Source organism: Dermacentor variabilis, chromosome 9 (genome assembly GCF_050947875.1).
Source record: "Dermacentor variabilis isolate Ectoservices chromosome 9, ASM5094787v1, whole genome shotgun sequence".
Taxonomy (NCBI): Eukaryota; Metazoa; Arthropoda; class Arachnida; order Ixodida; family Ixodidae; genus Dermacentor; species Dermacentor variabilis.
In genome coordinates this window covers 139,899,970-139,905,969 of record NC_134576.1, presented here as the reverse complement: position 1 = coordinate 139,905,969, position 6,000 = coordinate 139,899,970, and the positions used below count along the sequence as shown (strand labels likewise).

Genomic DNA, 6,000 nt, shown 5'->3' with positions numbered 1-6,000 from the left:
GAACTCGATCTCTGTACCGCGGTAAAACCTTAAATCTTAACAAGCCTCACATCGTTTTTCAGAATAACAAAACAATTTTCGATAACAAAACATACTTATTAAATATTGTTCGGAAGAAAGGGCCGCCATAGGCGAATAGTAGGTTAAGCTTTAGTTGTAAAGTACAATTACAGAATACAAGATTGGTCAGCGTATCCGTTGCTAGTGGAGCGCGTTATAAATACTCACAAGAAAAAAAACAAGAAAAAGAGGAATTGAAAAGAAAGGTGGCGAGATCACCTTAATATTCGCGCTCAAGTGTCCCTGTGCATCCTCCCATGTGCACATATTCCTTGCTCTTTCCCTCTTTTTCTTTTTCTGCTAGCCCTTTCCCTTACCCTCAGTGTAGCGTAGCAAACCGGCCGCTCGTCTGGTTAATTTGCCTGCCTCTCTTCTCTTTGCTCTCTCTTTCTCCCGCTCTAGATTCCAGTGACGTGAGATTTTGACAGCGTCTATATGATATATATAGCTTCCATTGATTACGAGAAAGCGTTTGGTTCAGTCGAAACCTCAGCAGTCATGGAGGCATTACGGAATCAGGGTGTAGACGAGCCGCGTGTAAAAATACTGAAAGATATATATCGCGGCTCCACAGCCACCGTAGTCTTCCACAAAGAAAGCAACAAAATCCCAATAAAGAAAGGCGTCAGGCAGGGAGATACGGTCTCTCCAATGCAATTCACAGCGTCTTTACTGGAGGTATTCAGAGACCGGGATTAGGATGAATTGGGGATAAGAGTTAATGGAGAATACCTCAGTAACTTGCGATTCGCTGATGATATTGCTTTGCTTAGTAACTCAGGGGACCAATTGCAATGCATGCTCACTGACCTGGAGAAACAAAGCAGAAGGGTGGGTCTAAAAATTATTCTGCAGAAAGCTAAAGTAATGTTTAACAGTCTCAGAAGAGAACAGCAGTTTACAATAGGTAGCGAGGCACAGGACGTAGTAAGGGAATACATCTACTTAGGGCAGGTAGTGACCGGGGATCCGGATCGTGAGACGGAAATAATCAGAAGAATAAGAATCGGCTGGGGTGCGTTTGACAGGCATTCTCAGATCATGAACAGCAGGTTGCCATTATCCCTCAAGAAAAAAGTGTATAACAGCTATGTCTTACCAGTACTCATGTACTGGACAGAAACATGGAGGCTTACGAAAAGGGTTCTACTTAAATTGAGGACGACGCAACGAGCTACAGAAAGGAGAATGATGGGTGTAACGTTAACGGCTAAGAAAAGAGCAGATTGGGCGAGGGAACAAACGCGAGTTAAAGACTTCTTAGTTGAAATCAAGAAAAAGAAATGGGCATGGGCAGGACATACAATGAGGAGGGAAGATAACCGCTGGTCGTTAAGGGTTACGGACTGGATTCCAAGAGAAGGGAAGCAGGGGGTGGCAGAAAGTTAGGTGGGCGGATGAGATTAAGAAGTTTGCAGGGACAACATGGCCACAATTAGTACATGACCGGGGTAGTTGGAGAAGTATGGAAGAGGCCTTTGCCCTGCAGTGGGCGTAACCAAGCTCATCATGATGATGATAGGATATCAGATGGTCGTTCGTGGTTAAAGAAGGATATCATTGCCTATGGTCAAACGAAAGACTCAACTGAAAAGTTTGGAAAATCTTTTAGGTACCTGTAAACTAACCAACCAGGTGAAAATACCGTAATATAAGTGACATGAGAGTGATGCTGCGGCAGCGCGGTCTGGCCATGAAATTCAGCAAGCGTGACCGTGGTATTAATTTTATCCGCTTTTAAGTAATGGTTTCGCTGCCAAATATGCGATAAAGAGTCTGGACAGTCTTATTCGCCTACCTCAGCTTATTACCGTTAATTTTTAGCCTCCATTCAATTGGCTTTTGCCGAAATAAAAGTGATGCGTTGGCACAGTGCTGCCTTAAGCGTGAAACTTCTGGCACTATGCAGCACTTGCACGCAACACTCGTTGAAGACGGAAAGGATTTTTTTCAACAATGGGTGAAGCGTAAAACAAAAGTTGCCACTTGGGAGGTGCGCATCGCCAAACACGTACTATATTTCTTTGTAGGTTATCGTTCACATTTTGTTTTCTTTTTCTCTTCGGCAGTGGCGTGACTGGGGTCCACAAAGAAAATCGCAATTCAATAGCTCTATTTCTCCTTTCCATCCCATGAACGAAAATTACGGACAAGAAAAAAAAAAGATGACGACCTTCAGTGGGCAGTTTCTGAAGCAGAAGTTCTATTTTACGCTTCCAGTCGCCGCTTCACACTTTTCCTTTCGCAAGGTATTCCGGTAGATCTCATTGGTGCTCGCCCGTCACCATAGAGCGAGGGCGGTAGCGACCAGCGCGTTGCCAGGTCATCGTTGGCACTTCCCGCTAACAGATGGCGCCGCCGCACCGCTTGCGCGTTACTGTTCCTTCGTCTTTCTTTTCTTTCGCCCTTTCATTCCCGGCCCTGTGCGCTCGGAGGCACTGGCGGGATGCTCAGATCGAAAAACGAAGCGGCGAGGGCTTGGTCGCCTCGAAACTTTTTCGCGCACTCGCGCGCTGCCCAAAGTTAGGGGCACTTCGTGAAAGTAAAAGAAAAACGCGACGATCCGAGGAAGCTTTCCTGTCTTTTCCCGGGTAGCTCGAGTTCTTCGTCACTGCAGTTGCGCCGGGACCGTTTCTTCGTTCAAGATATCGGCATCCACTCGCGCATGACCGGTGAAATGGTGGCTAAACTGTCGGTGCTTCTGTGCTCGCGCACCAACCGTGGTATACTCATCTGCGGAGGGTCAAAGTGAAGTGCAAGTTCAATATCAAGACGCCGGAATTCCTTGAAGAAAGAAGGCCTTGTGCGGCGAAGTTTTGTTGCCGGCATGACTTGAAGTACAGTCACTGGTTGCATTTTTGCTGCGTTATATAAGATGCTACTGTCGGTGCCTTAAGGATTCCCCTGTTTTTGCGAGGAAGTCCGTGCGAGAACGTGGACTTTCGCGAGAGTTATTTTTGTCTCGGATGTTCGTCTTTGACCTGTTGATTCGTGCCTGTGCGGGACCCAATGAGGATGCGATTGGTCCTGGGCGTCGAAACATGTAACCACACGTGAACAAGTTTGGTGAACGTCCATGGGTGCCTACAGGCCACGCATTTGAGTATTCCCATCCTCGCAGTGCCGTTTGGACCAGAAGAAAGCATCGTCACGACGCCGGAGTGACGCACGGATAACAGGAGGCTGAAGCTGTCGTCGCGTGGTAAGTGGCGATAAGCAGTCTCGACATAAATGTCAACAGACCGGACTTTCCGCACGAGTTTGCTTAGACTGTTTAGTCTCTCTTTCAGCAGCCATTTCCATTAAGGAGGTGTTAGTGATCCGTTCGCACAGTTGGCGATTCAGCTTGGCCCCGCAACGTCAGCTGATGCTGCTGTCTTTAAACCGCGACCAGTTACGTTGTTAACCACGGCTGACCTGTTCCACACCCAGTTAAACAATACTCTGGGCATGCTGAAGTGACATCCTTAATTCCTTGCATTGACCAGCTAACGGAATAATTGAAAACTAGTCTCGATCACTCTAATGCGCAAAAAAAAACAATACAAATTGTTGCGTAGCTATGAAACAGCTGATTGAAGTCTGCATAAAATAAAAAAACCGCATGCGCACAGAAATATTATAAACAGCATTGCACGTATTCAAGGAACCAAATCACTCTCTTGATGCTTTTCACGATCCAGTTGGTGCATTTCGAGCTTAAAAAAGATGGCGCAAAAAACAAGCAAACAATGAAACGCTAACAAGCAGTGTAAAGCATACATGGGGGAGGAGGGGGTCACTAAATCTTAGTGTCACATTCAATAACCTTTGAACATGATTGGTATCCTAGCCCATTTATTAGCTTGAGCAAACTGTGAATGCTATCAGCGGTCAGTACGCGTCTGACACCTTCGTGTTCTTGGGCATATTCTATTCTTTGCGTTACTGAGTTGCAGTTCACACTTCAATGCTGAATAACTCCGTGTTGCCATGTGCACGAAACACCTGGAGGCCTGTCATAAAAAAATAAACCTTTGCACACGAAGTCCGTTCTCACATATTTGATATGGGGACAATATCTCACGCTCAAGAACGTTTGAATCTGATGATTTCTATAATGTGATGTTAAAACTGCGTGAATAAAACTACTTAGCAAGCCATTACTGCAGTCTGTATGTCACCAGCAGAAATCTTGAGCTGATACTTGTTTTCACATGCATTTAATCTGCTTAAAATAATTTTACCACCGTGTCGGTTTTGTTGGTCACGGCGTCTTCATAATCTGAAACCTGAATTAACTGTTCACATTCATCGCACTAACATTCCAAACCTAAAGCTTTGTTCGTAGTGACACGTGGACCATAGCGCTTAAGCGACGCGTAGAAAGACGAGAAAGGTGCACTAACAATGACTGAAATTGTAAGTTAGCGCACCGTACTTGTCTATCTATGGCCGCGAGTAAAAGAAGAGGGTGAGCTGCAGGGGTCACTTTTCGTTAGTCGCACTCACACAAAGTAATAATTAACGCAGCCAGAAAAGGCATAGGGAAAGTAATTGTTAAGCTTAATTGAAAGGTATAAATAGTAAGGCAAGGAAAAATGAAAGTGGCCGAAGGGGTAACTTGTCGTAAATGGGGACCGAATTCGCATCTCTGCATTACGCGTGGGGTGCTTTACCTGTTAAGTCACCGCGACGCTACGCCTCGGGCAACTTTCTTGGGTACAGTATTGGACCAACTAGCCCAAAAATATGTGCTATGGTCCATATAATCTTCCGTTTTATTTTTCACTGTACAGCAGAAATTCGTTTACAAATGGCTTGCAAAATTCAACGACTAAAGCGCATCAAATCTCCGGCTGCAAAAGCAAACTGGCCAAGAAAACGGGGGACTTCAAAGTAATCGGGAGTTCGCCACTACTGCGTGCCTCATAATCAGATCTTGGTTTTTACACGTAATACCCCGGGATGTAATTTTTTTTAAAACTTCAGGGTACACATTCGGCGCTCGCGTAGCCTGAGTGACTGCGAAGCGCTGTGAAAGGCAAGGGACCGCAGGTGGCGTATTATCTCGCGTGTTGAGCATCTGAGTAAATGAAAAGAATTACACGGAGCGCTATAAATAAAGCCGTGTCGTTCTTGCATATCTTTATTGAGAGTGTAAAGAACGTTTCACAAAGCTGTGCACAATGCTTGGCCAAAGCTCTTAGAAATATAATAGAACGATTTTACTTTATTGGAGCCTTTAGCAGTACTTAACAATATTTTTTTATATGTAGTTCAGGTGGCATAAGGTTGCGTTTTGTAAGCGACGGCCATGTGCCGATGCTAACAGAAGTACCCCCTCTTTCTTTCCCCACTTTTTGCGTAGTCTTGTTTCGGATGTCGCATTAAAAGTTCATTGCGTGCATAGAAGCACAACTAAGCGCAAGGACTACATTAATACTAAAGGCACACTACCGCAAAACATAATTCTCGCAACACTTGACGTCACAGCCCTGCACACCAACATTAAAATCTCTGATGGTTTATCCTGATAGCACTGCGGGAACCCGAAACGTGGAGAGAAGTAATTCATAAAGGGAAAATGAGACATCCACCCAATCGTAGCAATTTCTACAAAGGAAACCCATCCGGGTTCCTCGAATGAAAAGCCTGGAAGTTGAAGCAAAATTCGTCCTGGTCTGGGACTCGAACCCAAGATTACCACCTTTCCGGGGCAGCCGCTCTACCATCTGAGCTAACCAGGTGGCTAGCAGAGGGCAGGGCGAAGTGGAAGTTAGCAACAACTCGCCTTATCTTCGATTAAAGAAACGTTGTGCAAACGCACTGCATGAATCTATTGAGGTCTACTTGCCTCTTCTTAAACCTAACAACTAATTATTTGGAATTTGAGGAATCTTACTACCCACAAATACTTGCGACAAGCATGGGTGCATCTTTTGCTCCAACCTAAGCGAA

General features: G+C 45.1%; 1 protein-coding gene across 1 annotated transcript in view; it reads left to right on the top strand.

Moving 5' to 3' along the window:
• The first annotated feature begins 2,496 nt into the window (after positions 1–2,496).
• LOC142558212 (trissin receptor-like) overlaps positions 2,497–6,000 on the top strand; it is a 116,175-nt gene continuing 112,671 nt past the window's right edge. Inside the window, exon 1 of the mRNA XM_075670370.1 lies at positions 2,497–3,262. The gene's annotated coding sequence lies outside the window, so the exon portion shown is untranslated. The remainder of the gene's footprint in view (positions 3,263–6,000) is intronic.